The sequence below is a fragment of the Vicia villosa genome, linkage group LG5 (assembly GCF_029867415.1).
Source record: "Vicia villosa cultivar HV-30 ecotype Madison, WI linkage group LG5, Vvil1.0, whole genome shotgun sequence".
In the NCBI taxonomy this organism is placed as follows: Eukaryota; Viridiplantae; Streptophyta; class Magnoliopsida; order Fabales; family Fabaceae; genus Vicia; species Vicia villosa.
In genome coordinates this window covers 28,277,030-28,302,740 of record NC_081184.1, presented here as the reverse complement: position 1 = coordinate 28,302,740, position 25,711 = coordinate 28,277,030, and the positions used below count along the sequence as shown (strand labels likewise).

The following is a 25,711-nucleotide window of genomic DNA, read 5'->3' as shown; positions in this document are numbered from 1 at the left end:
GATAGCTTAGACACAATGAATTAGGTGGTGTGTTAATTTGTAATTCCTTGTGTCGAAGCTGTTACTCGAACACAAGGTGTGTCGAAGTGTGTAACAGTTTGTTACACATAAGTTTGTTTTTAAATCTAGATAGATTTGATTTAGATTTAAAATAGATTTGATTTGATTTAGCTCCAAAATAGGTATTTTGGGCTTTTATAGTTTTAGGCTTTGGCTTAGGGAGAAAGCTAACCTAAATCTATAAATAGGGAGTAACCCTCATTAGTTTGTAATCAAGTCATTATCTTGTATTCACAGAAGTTGCAGTTGCAAGTGAATAACAGAATTTCCACAGTTTGTGGGCAGAGAGAAACTCTGCAGAAAATACTTTCTTCTTCTCTTTAATTTCCGAAAACCCTAATCCTACTTTTGTTCTTATTTTTCTTCATTGTCATCTTTAACGATAAGGAATTACTCAAAGGTTTGAGAGTCTAATTCCAACAGGAAAGGATAAATTTTAATTATATTAAAAATATTTAATTTTTTTGGGCCGGCCCGTATTTTTTTAGGGCCGGGCTAAAAAAGGCCCGGATGTAAATGGGCTCGAAAAATGAGGCCCAGGCCCTAAAATTTTTCGGGCCAAATGGGCCGGCCCATGGACTTCGGCCCATTTTGACAGCTCTACTCAAGAGGTTGTAAGAGTTAGTTTCACACGCTTAGTGTATTTTTTCCTCAACATAAAATTCAATTCACAACTCACGGCCCCCTCTCTATTTATCACCAACATAGTCTTTTATCTCTTTTTTCTATAGCACATTTTTCACTTCTTTCTTTCAAATTCATAATTAAAATTTTAGGTAGATATTATTCTGGTTGATTTCATCTGTCTTCTTTGTAATTTTTTGTATGGCTAAAACATATATGATTTATACTGTACACTTTATAAATTGTGAAAAGAGAAGACCGTAACACTAGAGTTAGAAAAAAAACTATACTTAAAACAAATTTTCATGACTATTATACTACTTTATTTTATTTTTTAAAATTTCAACTTTTTGTTTTGCTGTCATTTTTATCACCCAACTTTAATATAGCATAGGTTAATTAATAAATCTAAAATTAAACATACTTAATTCATATCACTAGGGAATTGTGAAATTACAGATAATGATGTGTGGATTTTTTCTATTAATTAATAGGTGTAAAATAATGATAATATCATCTTATTTTAATTATTAATTAATAGGTGAATTATTAAATCAAAATTTTGGCAAAAATATTTTTTTAAGAAGTTATAGAATTAAAATTATGTATGATAAAATAATAAAATTAATATCGTTTCATCATTTAATGTTTTAAAATAAAGAAAATGATAGATGCTTTGAAAAATATTTTTTTATTATCAATTAATGAGAAAAATATACATTCCATCAAATCATCACGAAAAATATTGTAAAATCATGGGAATATTTTTTCTTCTAGGATAGTGAAAAATAATTTTTTAAATATTTAATTAATGTGAGAGAATATGTTACGGTAAAAATATTTACACGATCCCTCGCCTCTCTCCCAACCCTATTATGCCAATTAAATTTGAATATGAATTTCGTAGTTCAGAAGACTTCTAAACTGTGCTACCGCCTGTTAATCAAGGTGGGTCATATCTCCTAAATAAATAATCCATAAATTTAATCAAAGGAGGAATTAGGAAAAGAAAATAAAAATAATCAGAAAAATTAAAAAATTAATCATAAATTTAATCAATAAACAAATTCAAAAATATAATTAGAAAAATTGAAAATGATTAGTGATAAAGTATACCATATACAAAAAGTCAGCTGATGGTTTCTGGAAGTTGTTATGGAAGGCGCCGGTGGACAGTAAAGTGAAAGAATTCTTGTGGAGGGTAGTGAAAGATATCCTGCCTCTCCGAAGTAATGTGTGTAAGAAAGGAATCGTCCTCGATCCCTCGTGCCCTCTGTGTTATTCTGAAGTTGAATCCTCTTCCCACCTGTTCCTCCACTGCGACTTTATCAAGCGTATGTTTTTTTCTCCTCCCCTGCGTGTTAGAATTCCGGATGTTGATGAGGTTAAGGACTGGCTTCTGTTAGCTTTTCGCAGCAAGGAAGTTAAATTTTCCCAAGTGGTGTGTTTGGGGCTTTGGAAGGTGTGGAAAGCCAGGAACTCAGTGGTGTTTGACAAGGGTTCTCCCTGCCCCATGCTGGTTGCAAAAGATGTGTGGCTATCCTCCATTGAATTAGATTGCTCATTGTTGGTTTCTACGGATCGAGTGCTGCCCTCGAAGGTGGAAGCGACATGTGGGAACTCCTGGATTATCCAAACTGATGCGGGGTGTTTTGATGGAGGTATTGTTTCTCTTGGTTGTGTCATAAGGGCTGCAAATTTGGAAATTCTGCTGGCAGCAACACAGAGGTTCATTAGTTTTGTCACTCCGGGCACAGCGGAAGCTCTTGGAATTCGGTGGGGGCTGCAGCTTGCTTTGGATCTCAAGCTCGATAAAGTGGTGCTCCAGTCTGATGCGCTTGGTGTGGTCGACTGTGTAAATGGCGCTTCTTCAATGCCGGACCTGGATCCCATTGTTATGGATTGTCGTTCTTTTCGTAGTTCTTTTATTTCTTCAACTGTTATGTTTATAGGTAGAGATGCTAATACTGATGCTCATGGTTTGGTGGGCATTGGGAAGTTGGTTGGCTCTCGTACTTGGTTAGGTGTTATCCCTCGTTGCGAGGAGTTTCTTCTATCTTCGGCTTCTTTGACCTCTTTCTAATATATCTTTGTCTTTCCATCAAAAAAAAAAAAATTGTTATCAAGATAGAATAGTTCTCATTTGATTTTTGTAAAAAAATTAATCGTTTGATTTCTGTAAGAAATTTAATCAATTGAATACGTGGCTGAATAATTTTTTATTAATTCTAAAATTATTAATAAAACAATATTTAAAACTATAAAATAAGTCTAAACCATCCATCATCTATGCCTTGTTTATGAGAATTGTAGTTTCATGTAATTATATTTAATTTCAATATTTATGAGAATTATAGTTTTATGTAGTTATACTTTTAATTTCAATAAAACTACCGCTAAAATTTGGTTAAATAAACCATTAGAGATGTATATGGATTGAGTTGGATTAAGTTTGTCCTAATCCTAATTGGTTGTTCAACTTGTTAAAATTTTAATAGGTGAGTTTATTCCCTGATGCACAATACCAACCTGATCACTTTTAGGTTAGGTTAGGTTGGGTTGAGTTGCATACACGACTTGTATATAAAATTTAAAAAAATATTTTTTAATAATTTTTTATAATTCAAAGATTTTTGTGCCACAATTTGTACTTGTCAAAAAGTACAGAATGTATGACACTCCTATGCTGGTAGGGGTGATAAGAGGCTTAGTATTTTTCTGGTGGCTACTATAGGGGTGTTCACGCGCTGGTTTGCTTCGATTTCGAGAGAATCAGATGCCCAAATCGATAAAAAAATATCTAATTTACATAAACTAATTTTTCATAATAATATAAAATTCTTCATTTTGAAGTTGAATATCTTATATTAGTTTCCATGATAATGATGATATAAACTATATGTATTAATATGGTTGGTTCGGGTACACGGGCTCGCGGGTAGAATTTTTGAAATCCGTTGCTCGGACCAATTACCATCAAATTTTGTAGGTTTGGTTCGGTTTTTGCTCGAACTAAAAAAATACTTGACCAAAACACCATGCTTTTGTTTGAATACCAGTTTGGTTCAGATTTTCCCAAACTAATGAACACCCCTGGATAAGGCCGGATAGCGGCAGTGAGATACCCTGTTTGGTGGTGTTTTACAGTGATGACAGAGCGGGCTCAAGTGAGGTGAGAAACTCTATGGCTTTTGGGGGTATTTCGTGTATCTTACAATCTATCTGTTTTCGTATTGGGGATGAGATATTTATAGAGACCTATGAGCTTAGGGTTAAGGGAAGTCCCAAGAAGTAGTAATTGCTTCCTATTAATCGGGGAGTTGTTGAGCACCTACTTCCTAGGGAGTCATGGGCATGACTTCACACATGCAATTAGGGTTTGTGATAATGTTATTGTCCATGTTTTTCCCTAGGGGTGAGCCTCCTTTCGCATGAGGGTTATACCTCGGACGACACGTCATGGGGAGGGCACCTGGTTAGAGACATATGCCTCCCTATCTCCTCCCTCCACAAATATATCACTACACAATCTCTCAAATACGAAGTCTTGTAAAGGGCAGAGTATTTTAAGTTTCACGGATGGGGTGAGTCCTTTATGTTAGAGGCAAGTCCCTCAATTAAGAAGAAAGTTCCTTAGTTATAGGTGAGGTCCTTCAGTTAAGGGTAATTCATTACCATTTTCCAAGTGTCCCCTTAACATCTAGTGTGTTAGTTGGGGATGTAAAAAATCACTTGAAATGAACCTAGAGACGTCAAAACATCAGTCTGTTATGAAAACTTTAACATTTAATGGGAAAAGAGCATGTGCGGAATTTAATGCAACTCACGATTATTTTTATGGGAAAAACCAGCCTAACCTCTTTTCTTACACGTGTCCTTAAATCATGGAAACCCTTCCATTACTTGCAACAGTTACTCCCTCAAGCGGGTACGTTGCTTGTGTTGGTCTTTTTCGTTTCTATGAAAGGCCTTGATATATTTTCCATGAAAACCTATTCCCCTTCCTTCCCTTTTGGAATTTCCATTTTGTTTAATTAGGAAAAATTTACAGATACAAGAAAGCTTAAGATAAGAAAACGGATAACGAGGTTTGTCATCTTCCCAAGAGCATAAGAGTTGTTATTTGTTAGCCTTTTGCCTCTTATTAAAAACTGATGTCTAGTAAGAAAGTTAAATATGTTCATGTTTGAGACATTGCGTCTCTATATTCAATTTTTGACATTATCAAGATGTTTCGTTTGGGTATTAGATTTGCTAAAACATGGCACAAAGAGGACATGGGCCTAGGGCCCTGTTCAAAAATTGTAAGAACCAACATGGCCACCAAAGGGCGATTTATCTGCTCCTTTTTTTTTATTTATTTTCATCTTCCTGTCATTCACGAGTTAGGGGTTCTAATTCCTTTTACCCCAAGAGAAAACTCATAAAGGATCAAGCAAAATTTCCCCGAAAGGAGGCAATGACACCCCTTAGGATTCAGGCATAATTGCCTCATAGGGTGCCTGTTGACAATTCTAGCAAGTGTAGTACTCTCGTTGAAGTAGTAAAATATATTAGTCTCCATAAGAATGACAGTGTGATTGAAGGTAAATAAATGGGGGAGGGGGTTTCAATAGCAATTTGATATGAAAATAAGAATGAAAAAATTAACATAGTAAAATTCGATGAGGAAAGGTAATTAGATCTTCTATGTTGAATCCCTAAATATACTTGTTGATGAACTATGTATTAAAAGAGTTACAATTATTTTAAAATATCACAACGAATTAACAAGACCACTGCATCCAATTCTTTAGTGTAGAACTCACTAATTTACACAATAATTCTCTAATTTCTTAGGTCAATTCAGAGTTAAATTAGGTGTTATAAGTTCGTTAATTTACAAGCCACAACTTATAATTACTTATTCCTAGTTAATTACTAAGTTGAATAATTACCTTAGAGTGAATCAGTAGACTTACAATCAATAATCTATACTTATCTAATATTGATTTGCCTGCTCATCAACACACAAAAAGCAATAAGATCAAGAATAATTAAATAATATTATTAATAACATAAAAGCATTCAACTAATCTTAAACAATCATATGATCCAACAGAGCACAATTAGGTTCTTCTCAAAAGACCTAATCTAAATTAACTAAGCTACTTATAGTGACAAGAACAATTACCATGAGTTAATAAGAAGTATACATCGAAATCAATGGAAAATATGCTCTCCGATGGTTCCAACTCTCTTCAATTTCTTGCTCCAAATCTCCTGGCTGTCACTTTCTCTCTCAAAATCAGAACCTCTAAAAAAGTAGTTGAATTCTCCTTTAAAGCTGCAAAAAGTGTGTCAAGAAAATGCTCCATAACGTCTGCGTAACCTCCTATCGCGACTATACCACCCTAAAACCCGAAACTTATATATAAAGGATTACTCGACAATTTAAGATGTTTGGATTTTTTTTAACATAATGGAAAATCAATTTATTCAATTTAATATTAAAGGAATATTTTTTTACTCATCTGAATTAACAACTTCAAATGTGTAGGTTTTTTTTTTTAATTTTTAAATGAAGCTATATTGAAACAAAGAAGATTGTTACAAAAACGATATGTGGACATACACTGAAACCCTATCAATAAGAAACAAACTTAAAGAATGGCAAACCAAGCCGATTTTTTATAAAATCTGCACAAATATTCGCAGGAATGGAAGAATAGTAAGTTGGATCAGTTAAGCTAAGACTTAGATTAGCAAAAGCATCACCATAGTTGTTGCCTTCCCTATAAATATGTGAAACCATAAAATTTCAATTGGAAATTATATTTATACAATTAACCCAACGGTTCCTAATATGCCACGAAATCAAAAAAGGAGACTTGAACGCCTTGACAACCGCCATTGAATCTGCTTCCAACCAAGGATACTTTATTCTCATGGGCGAACTCAATTGCAAACCTTACACCTGAAAGTTTGGCGATGAGAGAAGTGAAAATACCCAACCAAATGGCAAACGCACCAAGGAAACCACCATCACTATTTCGCACAATACCACCACAAATAGAATTGCTAGAAAGAATAATAGAAGCCACATCACAATTAATTTTAATCTAGTTTTTAGGGGAGGTTTCAAATGTGTAGGATGAGAACATAAGAAAACACCCTTATTTGTTTACCTAACTACAACAAGGCTAAGAGTTGGTAAGAGTTAGTTTCCCACGTTTAGTGCATTTTTTCCTCAACGCTATCAATGCTAAGTTTTTGCTTATATATAAAGCATAATAGAATTCACGATTCACGTCCCCCTCTCTACTTATCACCACCATAGTCTATTATCTCTTTTTTCTATAGCAACATTTTTCATTTCTTTCTCTCAAATTCATAATTAAAATTTTAGGTATATATTATTTTGGTTGATTTCATCTATGTCTTCTTTTTAATTTTTTTGTCTCTAATGACTTCTATTTCTACATATCATTTTAATTTTTTTGTCTCTAATGACTTCTATTTCTACATATCATTTAGCAGAGGGTGGTGGCTGGCGGCTGCATATCATTAGAGAATTTACTTTTTTTTTTCAACAATTATCTGGTATAATTTTTCCAAAATTTAGAATTTATATGACTAAAACATATGATTTAGAATTTATGAAAAGAGAAGACCCTAAAACTAGAGTTAGAAAAAAATATATATATACTTTAACGAATAATCCATTCATAACTTTATTGGATATTTTAATGTGTATCTAATAAACAAATTTTTTATAATATAAGAGAGCTTACCTCTAAGCAAATTTTCATGACTATTATACTATTTTATTTTATTTTATTTTATTTTAATTTTATAAAATTTCAACTTTTTGTTTTGTTTTTATCACTCAACTTATTTTAATGTAACATATGTTAATTAATAAATGTAAAATTAAACATACTTAATTCATATCACTTAGGAAATCGTGAAACTACGGATAATGGGATATTGAGAGTAAATGGTGTGGATTTTTTCTATTAATTTATAGGTGTATAATAACGGAAATATTATTTTATTTTAATTATTAATTAATTGATAAATTATTAAAATTAAAATTTTGTCAATTTTTTAAAGGAAATTATAGAATTAAAATTAAGTATGATAAGATATGTAAAATACAATGCTGCAGATTCATTGTTGGAAAAAGAAGTGCAAAAGGATGACAAGCTGAAGGCTATTGTTCAAGCACTAGTGTCAGATACTTCTAGTCATAAAGGATTTCAGCTCAAAGGTGGAAGATTGTATCATGAAGGAAGAATAATGATCCCGAAACTATCTTCAAGAATTGCTTGGGTCTTCAATGGGTTTCATGATACAACTGTAGGAGGCCATTCATGGGCAGTTGAGAACTTATAAAAGGATAGCTTCTAGGAGGAATGAGCAGGGAAAGATAGAGGTTTTGGTGAAATGGAAGAACCTGCCCGACGTTGAAAATTCATGGGAATTAAGAAACAAGATGGGAACAGAATTTCCAAACATTCTCCTTGAGGTCAAGGAGAGTTTTCAAGGGGGAGAATTGGTAGATTTGGAAAAGTTTATGCAAGGACATGTAGGAAGAAAGAGAATGAAGGAAATATCACATAAAATAAATTCTATTAGAGGATGCACATGGGATGGACAGCTAGTGGGACATCTGTCAGAATATTAGTGAAAAGAGAACCTAGGATTGAAGAATAAATGAGAGAGGACTGACATAATTGAGGGCAGTCAAAAATTGAGTGGAGAAATACTCATGGGAGAGAAAAGACCTCTATAAGAGCCTATTTATGCTTTCTATTCTATTTCTATTTCTGCATATTATTGTTTCTTACTACTAGATCCCATTTGAACTCTAGTAATTTGAATACAAATCATCTTTTTCTTATTATATTTTTTCTGTTCTTACTCATTTTTGCCTTAAAATACTGAATTGAACATATAAACTCCACATTACCTAGAATTTCCTCCAAATCAACATAAAAGGTCTACAATCTCAAAGATTTATGAAGTCTCATCTGAACCGGTTGATTCCCGTCAGCTGCCATTAAAAGAAAAACAGAATATAAATGCAATAGTTAGTTAACACTCATTGACAAACACAAAATTAAAATAAAATAGTTAGAATGGAGAGCTGAATGTGAACAATTATATAGGAACAAAGAATATCTTTTAGTTTAACCTCGGCGGATGGCTCTGCAGTAGCCCGCCTCATAAGCTCTAGTGCTCCTGTAAAATTCTTATGTTTCAATTCTAAATTCAGCCCACTCACACCAGACACTGGTGATCGCGACTTTGCGTGTCTATTAGTCGGGATAACTGCAAGTGCACAGTCGTGTCGTGTAGTTTTAAAAGATATCGAATCCACAGGGACTATGAATCGATCTACCGTTATCTAAGGTTACTATGTAAAGCTAGGAGTACTAAAATTTCGATTGTTCCTAAGGGAAAGTGATTGTGAGAAAATAAAGAATAATAATAAAAGACAGGTATCAGTATGTATTTCGTTTAACTAAAGGTAATCCGAAGGTCCATTGGCTTTTGCATAATTAAATTAAAAATCTTTACTAATTCCATTGATTAAAAATCCTCGTCTCAAACTTTCGCTCTGTTGATTCAGACTACTATCCTAATCCTAATGTACGCTTTCGCCATCCCATTAGATTTTAGAAGAGCTTTTTGGAAACAATGTAATTAATAAAATGCCTATTTTACGAGGTTGTTATCTATTTAAATCTCCTAATCTCAAACTTTCGCTCTGTTGACTCGGAGCAAGCTAATAACCCTAACGTACGCTTTCGCCATCCTGCTCGAGTGTAAAAACAATTTTTGAAAATAAATAAGTTCCAATCAGTTTTAATACGCTTTCGCCATCCTTAAAACTAATGTCCTATGTCTACTATCTGGTTAAAGATCTCAAACTTTCGCTCTATTGATTTTAACCTTTGACCGTCCTAACCCCTCAAACTTTCGCTCTATTGGTTTTAAGACTTACTAATTAAATTAGACATATAAACCAAAAATAAGTGATAATTAATAGAACATAATTAAGCCAATTTATTTCGGATCCCTACGGTTAACTTACTCTACATACCGACACCTTTAGTAATTTAGCCAGACATATTAATACGATTAAACATGCATAAGTCGGTTCGGTTCATAATAATAAGCATATTAAATGGCATATAATATATCATGCAAACAAATATAAATAAAGCGGTAAATAAAAACCTGAATTAAATAAATGGTAACTGGATCTTCAAGTACTGAACTTCCACCACAGGTTGGCTGGATCGTTCTTCAGAATTTAAATGGCAGAAAATAAAAACAAGGAAATAAAACGATAAATCTAACGTAAGGCTAGATCCACGAAAAGTTCACAACAATTTCCAGTGTAGAAATCGTTATGAGAAAATAAACGGTTGAATCAAAGCAGAATAAAGAAAAGCGGTTCGCGGTACAATTTCGGCAGCACTTCGTTGGCAGGAAATCGGACAGATTGAAGTGAAGTGGCTGGCTCTATTTATAGGCGAGGCTTTGAAGTTGCTTTGCGTGAAAAGAGGAGCTTCCAACAGACTTGGACGTGGAGACGTGCGTCTCCGTTTCTTCAGGAAGACTTGAGACGTGCGTCTCAAGTGGAGAGAATCTAGGGGCAGTTGGAGACGGGCGTCTCCTCTTGGTGACGTGGCAGAAGAGAACGTGGAGACGTGCGTCTCCACTTGCTTGCATGGTTTGGGCTACGCATTTTTGTTCCTTTGTGGGCTGGTTCGTCTCTTTTGGGCCTTTGGGTCCTTAATTGCACCCTTCTTTCACTTCAGCACTCCCTTTTCATCTTTTAGGCATAAATATTGGTCATTTAAGCTCTATTTTCTTTCCTTTTCGCAAATAGTCGTAATTGAAGTGTAAAACCTGAAACAAAGCAAATACTCGCGTAATATCATAATAAATTAACATAATAAACGGAAAATGCTATAAATATCTATGGATTTTAAGCTAAATATACGATATAAAATCGTGTTATCAAATTCCCCCAGACTTGAACCTTTGCTTGTCCTCAAGCAAAATAATAAGATAAAGATAAATGAAACACACTTCCACCACGTCGTTCGGTCATACTCAGCTACATAGTGTTCTTATTTGGAAATAATGATAATGATTCTAGCAATAAACCTATAGTAACAACACTAAATAACTCCCAGTATGCATACCAATCCGAATCATGCCATTATAGCTCGACCTTTTTGACTCGTCATCATGTTTCACCCTTTTCATTCGCGCGCAATCACATTAAGCCCATTATCTTGACACGCACATAGCAGAGTAGTCGGTTAGTGACTATGATCCTTCTCATGGAGTTCTGGCACAATATGTGGTATACTCCTTAGCACTCACTTGTAGATTGTGGGGAATCGGACAATAGTCCTTCCTACCAAGTTCATTACCAGATGACTTCTGAACCAATCGACAGTGAGTTTTTAAATTCTTTGTATTTGAGATTTGCGACCGTTAGGTTAAATGATCTTGTGAGGATCACCTTACTTAGTAGGCACATTTCTTCTTGTGGTTAAGCACATAATTATTATTATGAGGATCATACACTTATATTCATCGACTCTCTGCGTAGTTTGTATCTAAGACGGTGCCGACTGCTAGAATAAACTACTAAGGGTTATTTCAAAACTTAAAGTCGATGGTTTTGGTATAACGGGTATTCAAATCGGTTACGCATACTTGGGGGTTTTAGAGTGTTGGGACAATAAGGATATTGACTATATTCAGTTTCAATGCGTTGAGTGTTTGAGTAGCTTCGTATTTCTCAAACGTGTGGGGTTTGCGTTTATCGTTTAGGAGCAAAATTTTTGTTATGGCTCAAGAAAATGGAAGAAATTGAAATAACTACGGAATTATACATATAAGACTTAAATTCCATAAATATTCTTTATTGAATTTGAAAAACATTACAAGGAAGGGAAATAACTGAAGGGAAAAATAAAACTAAAGGAAATAGAAATAATACGACTCCCCCAGACTTAGATGATGCAATGTCCTCAGTGCATAAGAACTACTCCTCATTGTTGCGGTTTCGAGAACTGCTCGCGCCTCTTGTACGAACACGGCGACGTCTATCAGGAGGAGAGTCATTCACACGAATGTCAAGATCATGCAAATATGTAGCAATTTCAGCGTATTGACTTTCGTTCCTAATAGCATAGTCACAGTGCTCCTGTTGCATCTCTCGGATGAGCCTAATTGTTTTAGTTTGGTTTGTCTGCATAGCTTGAACGAGTTGATCTTGGCATTGAATAGCAGCATACATGGCTTCAAGAGTGATAGGCGGAGGGTTGTTTGGAGGAGGTTGGTTGACATCAGCTTGCCCTTGGTTGAGTTCTTCTTCATTTGCATCCATAGGTTCATTAGGATGTTCTTGTTGGTCATCTTGAGGGTTGTCTTCAATAAGCCTCCAACGTTGAACATAACGGATGTTGATTCTTTCAGGGCATGGAAGGATGACATAAGGAATAGGAACTTTGTTGACGACCAAAGTGTATCGGCCATCATGGCGGGGTGAAACCAAGTGGGAGTCACGGCAGTAGGTGAGATCGAGTGACTGAGCAGGCTTCATGAGATGTGAGAGTGAGAGGAGCTCGTCACCAAGACCTAAAGCACAGGCCAAGGAGGTAATAATGCCGCCAAGCAAGAATGGATTTGTAGCGGGGGCGTTGACTAAACCTTGGATGTGTTGGAACATAAACGGTGCGGCATTGAAACAGATATTGTTAAGCGCACAGTAAAGGAAAAATAATTCATTTTGGTTTACCTTGTGGTTGTTAGATCTCGCAAAAATAGTATGCCCCAAGACACGTTGAAAATAACGTATAGCGGGGTTTTGAATGTGAGAAGCATGGAGAGCTCTCCAACCGGTAGGATTTTCTCCAGTGAGATGGAACCAAAATTCAAAAGCGAGTTCCTCCCAAGATCGACCATTGAGTTCTTGAAAGATTGAGCGGTGAGCAATTGGTGCATGATTAAAATGCAAATATGAAGCTACGACATCTTGATCTAGAGCATATTCACGGTTGAACATCCGAAATTGGATGCTACCGGTTGAGAGTGGTTGATTAGAGGGAGTGTCGTAGTTGAAAGAACTCAAAAATTCTAAGACGAGCGGCTCATAAGTAGGTACGGGTTCGGTACAAAGATGGTGGAGGCTAGATTTAGTGAGCAAACGGGTAACACCATCAATGAGACCCAAAGTTTCTAGACACTCGGTGTTCACAAATTTTGTGGGAACAACCGAACGTTCGTAGAAGGCGACATATTTTGTTCGTTGAGCATCATTGTCATCATCTCGGAAGATAATGTTTGAAAGGTCGGGAGGTGGTCGCTCGGGACGCTCACTACGGATTAATGAACGTGGAGGCATGGTGAGTATGGAAATGAAAAATAGAAATGTAGTGTAGAAAAATAGAGAAAGGTATGAAAGTTGTGAAGAAGAAGAGTGGTGGTGGTGTGGTTTTATAGTGAGGTTTGAAAATGGTGTGGTTAATGGAGAATTAAAATGGATTAATGGTGGTGTTTGAAGTTTGAATAGAATAGAGAAGTGGGAAATGAATGGAGTTTAAGAGGTGAATGATGGAGGATGAATGTGGTTTATGGAGTTTAAATGGAATAAATAGGGGAAGAATGAGGAAGAGTGAATTTTGAAATTCAAATTCAAAATTCAAGAGGGAAAGAAAAATGGTCTGCGTGGTCAAATGCAGACTGCTGGCCTTGGGAGACGTGCGTCTCAGGCAGTCAGTCTGCTGGGGCAGAGCATGGAGACGTGCGTCTCCTGTCCCCTGATTCTTGTCAGCTGGTCCCACACAGATGAAGACGCGCGTCTCCTGTTGTAGGCAAGTGGGTCACGCATGAAAATGACCAGACAGTGCTGACAGATACCATAAATTGTCCATCAGTTCAGAACAGTGTCGAATTTTAATACTATTAACAGCAAAAATGATACCCAGGCAAGTATATATAGCAGTCAATAGCAGTGTAATATAACACAGTAGTAGTAATCAAAAGAATTTTGCATTTAATATTAAACCAGTACTGAGTGTTAACAGAAGCAGAAAGTAAAAGTGCAGAAAAATAAAAATCTAAACTAGGATTAGAAATTACTAAAACTAGAAATAAAATCTAATAGACTAATACGGTAACATCTAGCCACGTCTATTGTTGTGCTCATTAGACTGAATGTGTTTGAAAACTTCGTCGAACTGAGCATTTACGGTGTCGATAAAATCGAAGAACTGCATTTGCAAAGTGTGTAGCTCGTTGCGCACATGTTGTACATCTTGTTGTAGTGCAGTGATGGCTTGCTCGTGCGTATTCAGATTAGGCATTCTTTGATTCACCGATGCGGTAGATGTAGCGGGTTGTTGTTGCTCGAGCTCGACATCAGTCATATCAACAGTGTAATCATCAACGGAATTTTCAGAACGAGTTTCAGGCTCAAACTCAGATTTAGGTTCATCAACAGGAAGAGGTTCATAATCAGGAATGGGTTCATCAACAGGAAGAGGTTCATAGTAACCAGGAGGTGTTTCAGGTTCAGATTCAGATGCAGGCATTTCCTCATCAAAATGTTCATAAGCTTGAGGAGTTTTAGGTGATGGCTCTCTCTCAGGAATCTGACCATAGTAAAGCCAGTTGGCAGGGTTGTGCACACTCGTCCTAGGATTCGGTAAGGTGAACTGATACCAAACTTTGTTATCAATGAGCAATTCAAACCGATCAGGTCCAAGGTTACCGATGATACCTCGATTAAAGCAGAAATTGATGTCCATAGAGGTATGGGTACCATAAGGTGTCAATCTAAGCAAAGGCACTCTCATTCCTATGGCATTAGCAATCATAGTGACAAATCCGCCGATCCTAATGGGTGAAACTTCGTCTTGCGTGATGCGCTCGAAGTTTGTTAGCATGAATGCGATGGCATTGACCGGGCGATTCTGAGAGGAGCAGAACATGATGAATAACTCTTCTCTAGTAACTTCAGTGACATTATCAGGCTTTCCAAAAATATAGTGAGCAAGGATCTTGTGAAAGTAGCGGAAAGCAGGATTGTGGATGTTCTCAGATTGAAATTCATTCTCTTCAGGGTTGTCGTTTCCAGTGATCTTGCCCCAGTATTTTTCCAACTCCCAGTATGGAAGATTTTCTTCAGCTACTTTGGCGTATGCATCAGGTCCATGAGGTAGTTCTAACATTTCAGCAAAATCTCGGATGCAGAAATTAAACTCCATACCAAAGAGTCTAAAGAGAATAACTCCTTTTCTCAGCCCTTGTCCACAGTTTGGAAGATAGGTCAGGGAGCTCAAGAATTCCAGAGTGAGCTTCCGGTAAGTGCTAAACTTGCGGAACAAGTGAGAACCAGTCCAACCAATTTGGTTAAGCAGGTGTAGGATGCTTTCTTCGATACCAAGTTTCACCATAGTTGGTTGGTGAGGATAGCAAGTCACCTCCATGTGTCTTTCAGCCAGCTTGTTAAATCTTGCTTCTTGTCCTCTACCACGGAACACAACTTCCATATTATCAACTTCTTGCATCGTAGTTAGTAGTTAAATGAAAAACCTAGAAGTTGAAAATATTAAGATTAAGTTAGAACTAGGCTAGTGTTCATTTTTTTAAAAATAAAATTAAATAAAACAAGTTATAATAATAATTATAATTATAAAAAGGAAGTATTTCCTCGAATTAAGATAGCGGCTATAATTATAATAATTATTAAAAGATGTATGAAAAATTAAGAAAATTAAAATTTAAAATAATTAAAAATAGAATAATTAAATGAAAATTAAAGGTTAAAAATTAAAAATAAAATAAAATAAAAATAAAAAGAATAAATAAATGTGGGTTGTCTCCCACCAAGCGCTTTGTTTAATGTCGTAAGCTCGACGATTTTAAAATAGAAAACTATTTTTTCGAAAGAGCGGGCAATTCGTCAAGTTTAAAAACTTCGATGTTTTCATCGTATTCGAGATGATGGTAATACTTAAGACGTTGCCCATTTACGACAAAAGGTTTGACGGTTTCTCCTTTGATTTCTATCGCTCCACTTGGAAATATGTTAGTTATTTCGAAAGGGCCAGACCATCTAGATCGTAACTTACCAGGAAATAATTTTAGTCTAGAATTAAATAAAAGTACTTTATCGCCTATGCTAAAATTTTTCCTAGATATACGCTTGTCGTGCCATTTTTTCGTTCGCTCTTTATAGATTTTGGCGTTTTCGTAAGCGTCTTGTCTAAGTTCTTCTAATTCGTTTATGTCTAGAAGTCGTTTCTCACCAGCGGCAGTGTAGTTTAGGTTTAAGTTCTTAATGGCCCAATAGGCTTTATGTTCTAACTCTACCGGTAGGTGGCATGATTTTCCATAAACGAGTTTGAACGGGGTAGTTCCTATTGGAGTTTTGAAAGCTGTTCTATAAGCCCATAAAGCTTCATTTAGCTTGGTTGACCAATCTTTCCTAGATATAGCAACAGTTTTCTCCAATATTTGTTTTATTTCGCGGTTAGATACTTCTACTTGACCGCTTGTTTGTGGATGGTATGGTGTGGCTATTCGATGATTCACTCCATATTTTCGAAGGAGTTTCTCAAGTATTCTTGAAATGAAATGGGAACCTCCATTGCTAATTACCAATCTTGGCACACCGAACCTAGGAAAGATGACGTTTTTGAAAAGTTTGATAACTACTCGTGTATCGTTTGTAGGAGAAGCAATAGCTTCTATCCATTTTGAAACGTAATCGACGGCTACGAGTATATATTGATTTCCAAACAACGACGGAAACGGTCCAATGAAATCTATTCCCCAGACGTCAAATATTTCTACTTCTAGAATGCCTTTTTGAGGCATTTCATCGCGTCTTGAAATGTTTCCAGTTCGTTGGCATCTATCACAGCTTAGTACAGCAAAATAAACGTCTTTCCACAGGTTGGGCCAGAAGAGTCCAGATTGAAGGATTTTGGCGCAGGTTCTAGATGTGCTATGGTGTCCTCCACACGGTGCAGAATGGCAGTGTGTTATTATGCTTCTTATTTCTTCTTCGGGTACACAACGTCTAAAGATTCCATCGGGGCCTCTTTTGAACAAGAGTGGGTCGTCCCAATAGTAATGTTTTAGGTCATGGAAGAATTTCTTCTTTTGTTGGTAACTTAGATCAGGAGGAAGCACACCAGCAGATAGGTAGTTTACGAAATCTGCATACCAAGGTGCGTCAGATCGGGCTAAAGCTATTTCTGCTAATTTGTTGGTTTCAGAGTTTGGACGGTACGGTTCGAATTCATTTGCTTCTAATTGAGCGATGAGTCTTTCATAAGGGAAATCATCGTCAATTGGTACTTGTTCGGGTTTCAGATTTTCCAAACGAGAGAGGTGATCTGCTACGACATTTTCAGTGCCCTTCTTATCTTTAATTTCCAGGTCGAATTCTTGCAGTAACAAGATCCATCTCAAAAGTCTTGGTTTAGCGTCCTTTTTGGTTAGGAGGTACCTAATGGCGGCGTGGTCAGTGTATATGATTATTTTGGCTCCTACCAGGTAAGAACGGAATTTGTCTAATGCAAATACGACAGCTAATAATTCTTTTTCTGTCGTGGCATAATTCATCTGAGCTTCGTCTAGGGTTCTACTCGCATAATATATGACATGTAGTTTCTTATCCTTTCTTTGTCCTAGAACGGCTCCTACAGCATAATCACTTGCGTCACACATTATTTCGAAAGGCTCATTCCAGTCGGGAGGTTGCATAATTGGCGCAGAGATTAATGCTCGTTTAAGCGTTTGAAATGCTTCAGTGCATTTATCGATGAAAATAAATTCGGCGTCTTTCATAAGTAATTCAGTTAAGGGTTTGGTTATTTTAGAGGAATCCTTAATGAAGCGTCGGTAAAAACCAGCGTGTCCCAGAAAACTTCTTATTTCTCTAACGGTTTTGGGAGGTTGCAGGTTTTCGATAATTTCGATTTTTGCTTTATCAACTTCGATTCCTCTATCGGATACGATGTGTCCAAGTACAATTCCTTGTCGAACCATGAAATGACATTTTTCCCAATTAAGGACTAGGTTTACGCTTACGCATCGTTTAAGCACCATTTCAAGGTTTTCTAAACATGTCTCAAAACTTCCTCCACAGACAGAGAAGTCGTCCATAAAGACCTCCATTATTCCATCTAGGAAGTCGGCAAATATTGCCATCATGCATCTTTGGAAGGTCGCGGGTGCATTGCAGAGTCCAAAAGGCATTCGTCTATAAGCGAATGTACCATAAGGACAGGTGAATGTGGTCTTCTCTTGGTCGTCAGGGTGGATAGGAATTTGGAAAAATCCGGAGTATCCATCCAGATAACAAAAATGCGAGTGTTTAGCTAGGCGTTCGAGCATTTGATCTATGAAAGGTAAAGGGAAATGGTCTTTTCGGGTAGCTTTGTTTAGCTTCCTATAGTCAATGCACATTCTCCATCCAGTTTGGGTACGTTGTGCTACAGATTCTCCTTTTGCATTAGTGATTACAGTGACTCCTCCTTTCTTTGGTACGACGTGAACAGGGCTAACCCATTTACTATCGGATATAGGATATATTATTCCAGCTTCTAGCAGTTTTTGGATTTCCTTTTTAACCACATCGCTCATAATAGGATTTATTCGCCTTTGATGTTCCCTAGAGGTTTTACTATCGTCTTCGAGCATAATGCGGTGCATACACAGAGAAGGGCTTATACCTTTCAGATCTGATATGTTATATCCTAAAGCGGTAGGGTATTTTCTTAGGACATTAAGTAATTTTTCAGTCTCGGTTCGTCCTAAGTTGGCGTTCACTATAACTGGTCGATTTAGTTCTTCGTCTAGAAATTCGTATCTAAGATCGGTAGGAAGTGTCTTCAGTTCTATAGCAGGTTTCTTAGGTCCAGGTATAGGATCGGGAGTTAAGGCTAAGCATTCACTCAGGTGGTTATCTTGATATTCCTCACGCCAGTTGTCGTCTTCAAGAATTGGCGGCATAGGAATTCTTAGGATTTCGGTTTCCTTATTTGGTTCGGATTTTATTTCCTTGACACACTCGTCGATTATGTCAGCAGAACAGCATGTGTCAATTATAGAAGGTGCTTTTAGGAATTGGGAAAGTATAAATTCTATTTTCTCTTCTCCTACTTCGAAAGTAAGCTTTCCTCGCTTTACATCTATAATTGCACCAGCGGTTGCTAAAAATGGTCTTCCTAATATGATCGGGATGTTAGAATCTTCTTGGATATCCATAATGATGAAGTCAGTTGGGATGTAGAATTGACCTACACGAACAAGGATATTCTCTAACATTCCTACAGGGTACTTAACTGAACGGTCAGCTAGTTGAAGAGACATTCTCGTTGCTTTAAGCTCACCTAGATTGAGTTTCTTACAGGTCGAAAGAGGCATCAAACTAACACTAGCTCCTAAGTCGCACAAGGCTTTCTCTATGATGGTTTTTCCAATTACGCAGGGTATAGAGAAACTACCAGGGTCTTTCAGTTTTGGAGGCATGTTATTTTGGATGATAGCGCTACATTCAGCGGTAAGCGTTATAGTTTCGTTATCCTCGAGTTTCTTTTTGTTTGATAAGATTTCTTTTAAGAACTTAGCGTACGAAGGCATCTCAGTTATGGCTTCTGTGAACGGTATGGTTATGTTTAATTGTTTCAGAAGTTCTACAAATCTTTTAAATTGCGCTTCGGTTTTTGATTTAGCTAACCTCTGAGGGTAAGGAATTGGTGGCTTATAAGGTGGTGGTGGAACATAAGGTTTCTCTTTTTCGGGTTCCACTTCGTTATTGTTCTCATCAGTCTTAGCAGTTTGTTCGTCAGTTGTTTTCTTTTGGGTTTCCTTTGACTCTTGTTGTGACATGGGTACATTTTGAGTTCTAGGATCTATGGGTCCATCGTAATTCGTTCCACTTCGTAGTGTTATCGCGTTCGCATGTCCTTTAGGATTGGGTTGAGGTTGAGCAGGAAACGTGCCAGCAGGGGCAGCAGTAGGTGCTTGTTGTTGAGCTACTTGTGAGATTTGAGTTTCTAACATTTTGTTATGCGTAGCTAAAGCATCTACTTTGTTCGATAGTTGTTTTAGTTGCTCGCTATTGTGGATGTTTTGATTTAGGAAGTCCTTATTGGTTTGTTGTTGGGAAGCTATGAAGTTCTCCATCATGATTTCTAGATTTGACTTCCTAGGGGTGTGTTGAGCAGCTACAGGCGCTTTTTGGTAGCCAGGTGGTACAGCAGGTGCTTGTCCAGGCGCGTACAACGCATTGTTGTTCTTATAAGAAAAGTTCGGGTGGTTTTTCCATCCAGGGTTGTACGTGTTAGAATAAGGGTTTCCTTGAGCGTAGTTTACTTGATCAGATGGGACTCCAGTCAAGAGTTGGCATTCAGCAACTACATGTCCAGTCAATCCACAAATCTCGCAGTTAGGTGTTACAGCGGCAGCGGTGGCTGAAGGAGTGATGGTTAAGTTCTCGATCTTTTGAGTTAAAGCGTCTACTTTAGCGTTAACGCGGTCTATACCACTTATTTCGTACATTCCTCCTTTGGCTTGGGCTTTCTCTAGAGTGGCTCGTTCTCCACCCCATTGGTAATGGTTTTGTGCCATGTTCTCTATGAGTTTGTATGCTTCATCATGGGGTTTGTCCATTAATGCTCCGCCAGCAGCGGCATCTATAGTCATTTTAGTGTTATATAAGAGACCACCATAGAAAGTATGGATGATCAGCCATGGTTCGAGTCCATGATGAGGGCATATTCTAAGCATGTCCTTGTAACGTTCCCAAGCTTCGAAGAGTGATTCGTTATCTTTCTGGGTAAATCCGTTGATTTGACCTCTAAGCATAGCAGTTTTGCTAGGCGGAAAGTATCTCGCTAAGAATACTCTCTTCAATTCGTCCCACGTAGTTATGGAATTGGAAGGCAGGGATTGAAGCCACGCTCTTGCTCTATCTCTCAAAGAGAAAGGGAAAAGGCGTAATCGAATAGCTTCAGAACTAACGTTGTTGGCTTTGATAGTGTCGGCGTATTGCACGAACACAGATAAATGGAGATTGGGGTCGTCTACAGGGCTTCCAGAGAATTGATTCTGTTGAACAGCTTGGACCAACGAAGGTTTCAGTTCGAAATTGTTTGCCTCAATCGCAGGTGGTGCGATACTTGAATGCGGTTCAGCGCGCGAAGGAGCGGCATAGTCTCTAAGAGGACGAATAGCAGCCATCTCTAACTTCGGGATGATTTGATTAATTTGATCAGTAAAAATCAATTCCTGATTAATCGGAATTTCTGCTACTTCGGGAAGATTGCGAGCTCGACGTTTAACGTTAATGAAACGTTTGATCTCGTTAATTCGTTGTATTAAATCTCCTCCTTGTGAACGAGTATTTGGCATACAATCGTTCAGAAAGAAAGGGAAGAATTGTCCTAGTCTCTACGGTGTAACAGGGAGTTACGATATCGACTTAAATAGTCCCCGGCAACGGCGCCAAAAACTTGATCGCGACTTTGCGTGTCTATTAGTCGGGATAACTGCAAGTGCACAGTCGTGTCGTGTAGTTTTAAAAGATATCGAATCCACAGGGACTATGAATCGATCTACCGTTATCTAAGGTTACTATGTAAAGCTAGGAGTACTAAAATTTCGATTGTTCCTAAGGGAAAGTGATTGTGAGAAAATAAAGAATAATAATAAAAGACAGGTATCAGTATGTATTTCGTTTAACTAAAGGTAATCCGAAGGTCCATTGGCTTTTGCATAATTAAATTAAAAATCTTTACTAATTCCATTGATTAAAAATCCTCGTCTCAAACTTTCGCTCTGTTGATTCAGACTACTATCCTAATCCTAATGTACGCTTTCGCCATCCCATTAGATTTTAGAAGAGCTTTTTGGAAACAATGTAATTAATAAAATGCCTATTTTACGAGGTTGTTATCTATTTAAATCTCCTAATCTCAAACTTTCGCTCTGTTGACTCGGAGCAAGCTAATAACCCTAACGTACGCTTTCGCCATCCCGCTCGAGTGTAAAAACAATTTTTGAAAATAAATAAGTTCCAATCAGTTTTAATACGCTTTCGCCATCCTTAAAACTAATGTCCTATGTCTACTATCTGGTTAAAGATCTCAAACTTTCGCTCTATTGATTTTAGCCTTTGACTGTCCTAACCCCTCAAACTTTCGCTCTATTGGTTTTAAGACTTACTAATTAAATTAGACATATAAACCAAAAATAAGTGATAATTAATAGAACATAATTAAGCCAATTTATTTCGGATCCCTACGGTTAACTTACTCTACATACCGACACCTTTAGTAATTTAGCCAGACATATTAATACGATTAAACATGCATAAATCGGTTCGGTTCATAATAATAAGCATATTAAATGGCATATAATATATCATGCAAACAAATATAAATAAAGCGGTAAATAAAAACCTGAATTAAATAAATGGTAACTGGATCTTCAAGTACTGAACTTCCACCACAGGTTGGCTGGATCGTTCTTCAGAATTTAAATGGCAGAAAATAAAAACAAGGAAATAAAACGATAAATCTAACGTAAGGCTAGATCCACGAAAAGTTCACAACAATTTCCAGTGTAGAAATCGTTGTGAGAAAATAAACGGTTGAATCAAAGCAGAATAAAGAAAAGCGGTTCGCGGTACAATTTCGGCAGCACTTCGTTGGCAGGAAATCGGACAGATTGAAGTGAAGTGGCTGGCTCTATTTATAGGCGAGGCTTTGAAGTTGCTTTGCGTGAAAAGAGGAGCTTCCAACAGACTTGGACGTGGAGACGTGCGTCTCCGTTTCTTCAGGAAGACTTGAGACGTGCGTCTCAAGTGGAGAGAATCTAGGGGCAGTTGGAGACGGGCGTCTCCTCTTGGTGACGTGGCAGAAGAGAACGTGGAGACGTGCGTCTCCACTTACTTGCATGGTTTGGGCTACGCATTTTTGTTCCTTTGTGGGTTGGTTCGTCTCTTTTGGGCCTTTGGGTCCTTAATTGCACCCTTCTTTCACTTCAGCACTCCCTTTTCATCTTTTAGGCATAAATATTGGTCATTTAAGCTCTATTTTCTTTCCTTTTCGCAAATAGTCGTAATTGAAGTGTAAAACCTGAAACAAAGCAAATACTCGCGTAATATCATAATAAATTAACATAATAAACGGAAAATGCTATAAATATCTATGGATTTTAAGCTAAATATACGATATAAAATCGTGTTATCAACTGGCCAGATTATCCACAGTTTTGTAGTTAACCTGCACTGCCTTTTTGTTAGTGCCTTCATTTATGTAAATTTAACTCAAAAAATGTCCAACTAATATTACCAAATTTTAAATGCTTGAAAGAAGCAGATAATAGTGTGCGCTGTCATTTACCCTTCCATATTTCTACATCTTCAGGAAGCTTCTGATAAAGAGGAGTAGCAGACCATACAAAGAAACCACCAGGTCCTAGTGCACAGTTCCTGACTACCTGATTTTCATTATACAGACACGAGAAAAATAATCTGTGATTAGTTGTCGCCTGTAACAAAATATATTTACCTGTTGTATAGTGTCGATGTAATGAAGCGCGCCATATTTGAATTGGGTTCCACCACCAGGAAGATACTTGCGTGTAACTTTTACCCAATTCTGGTGCCCCTTTTATTCAGCAAGCTTACCGTGTGGAACATTGGAAGATAATGTCCAATCATTGAATGAAAAAGAGAGAGAACTATAATGATAAACTTCAAGATCAAATAGAGGAAGTTGTTAGGGTTATAAAATATTTAAAAGTAAATAAATTTCTTACCTTAGTCCTATTCATTTTCGGTTCTGATGTATCCTTAAAAACCTTTTTGATTGCATTCACCTCAGCTGTGTCTATAGCGTTGATGTAGCATGAGCATTCATATAGTTCACCTTAACAATTTAGAAATTAACCAATTGAGATTCATCAATTTTACATAAATTTGAATTAGATCGAGTTTGACGAAATCATAGCGACATTCATGAAATAGTGACAAACAATTACCTGAAATGGCTCGGGAATTGTAGTTCAGTAATGTGACATTCATAAATGTGACATTTCATCAAACATGTGGTGACATTCATGAAATGGCTTCGGAATTGCAGTTCATCAACATGAACCAAACCAAGCACAGTACGCTGATGGCTTTTCCAGCACTGTCGAGCTCAACCTATACACCAGAATTGTAAATTGTGAGGTGATACACATAGAAAGATTCGTCACAAACTTTTAGTAATTCAACTGATTTTTCTAAAAATAAAGATCATCACAAACTTACCTTGCATTTTGACTTGTTCACCATGTGATGATTATAGCTGACACAGCCTCAGAATGGGATTCAAACTGCTTCCATCCGCTAAAACCTAAAACGATGACAAACTCCATGAACTGTGTGTATCACCGTAAAAAATGCGGTTTGATCAAGGTGACGTGAAAAAAGAGTAAGAAAAAGAAACCACATGTGAACATACCCGTCAACCATGAGTGTACCATAGAGATATTCAAATTGTTGAGTCGCGTACATCTTCCTCCTTTCGCGTGAGCTAACAGATCCAAACTTAAAACAACGAACACTAAATCATAAGATATCACAAAAAATATACGAAACTCTAAAACCACAATCCAACTTATTCGCGAACGTAAACCGATTCGCACACTCGATGTGATACGATATCAAAAGATAGAGAATAGGATGGTGATGATGTTGTTTAAGAATGAAGGTTAATAGAAGAGGAAGATGGAAGATGAAATTGTTGAAGAGTAACGAGGGAGGAACCATTTTCTTTGTTGGAAGTGAAACAGTTAATAGAAAGGAGATGGAAGAATAAAAAGAAGAAACTGTCACTGCTTGATTTTGGAATAGAATAACGTGGGATAGCAAAATCAGAAAATTGGAAAAGAGAAACTCTCTTCTCTCAAGCAGCCACGTGGCAGATGCAGAGCCAACATTGGAAAAAAATTAAACTTTTCTTGTATTATAGATGTCCCTCAAATCGTTCAAAATGTGTAAAAAAAAATATAACTCTTCATAATCAATTCTCATGCATAATCAAATTTACACATAGAATAAAACCACCCTAAAACACTAAGAATTCCAAAACCATTACAGTAGCATCTCTTCAATAAAACCAATAACATATCTTCAAAAGCCCTTCACTAAAATCATCTACAATTATTCTAAAATTTTGCCAAAACAATACATCCTTGAAACTAATTATTTCATGAATAAATATTTCTTGCGTCCCAGAACTTTGAGTCTTCGAGATTTTTGATCTGTAGCAAAAATAATTATAAAATCACAATAATGCAAAGCTCACAAAAGACTTAGGTTGTTCATTATACTCGTGACTCACAACATATTTCATATCATCGTAGTTTGCGTAATCCATAATTCCAGTAGTACAAATTAAAGAGGGAACAAAGAGAAACATGGAGGTTGTGATTTTCATAATTTATTTACCCATATTAATTGGCATGACAATAAAACCCGTACACATGGGTACCCACCCGAATCCACCTCGAATTTGACAAGAAAAATCCATTTTGACTAGGTTTGAGTTTTCTCCAATTACAAAATATAGGGATGTGTCAGGTAATGGGGACTTTAATACCCACTTCCAAACAAACCCGACCTGTTTGTTTCATTATTTATTTTATTTTTTAGTTTTGATGATTTAGAATATTAAATTTGTGCTCAATATTTTGATTTATTTTTATTATTTATTTGAAATCTTTGTAAGAGTTTTTTTTTTAAATTGTTTTATTTTATCATTTTAAATGTTATTTGATGTTGACACAAAAAAATAATTTTTATTAAAAAAATTATCTTATTAAATGGTTGGTGGGAGGATACTAAAACCCAATCCAAACTAGTTAGGAATGGATTTTAGTTTTAATTTTTCATCCTTGTTGAGAATCAGGTGGGAAATAAAATGGATAGTTTGGAGAG

At 36.6% G+C, this 25,711-nt stretch overlaps 1 non-coding gene across 1 annotated transcript; it reads left to right on the top strand.

Annotated features, from left to right (window-relative positions):
• The first annotated feature begins 20,479 nt into the window (after nt 1–20,479).
• On the top strand, nt 20,480–20,586 carry LOC131608329 (small nucleolar RNA R71). Its single transcript, XR_009285596.1, has one exon. It is a non-coding gene; the product is annotated as a small nucleolar RNA R71 (small nucleolar RNA).
• The last annotated feature ends 5,125 nt before the right edge of the window (nt 20,587–25,711 follow it).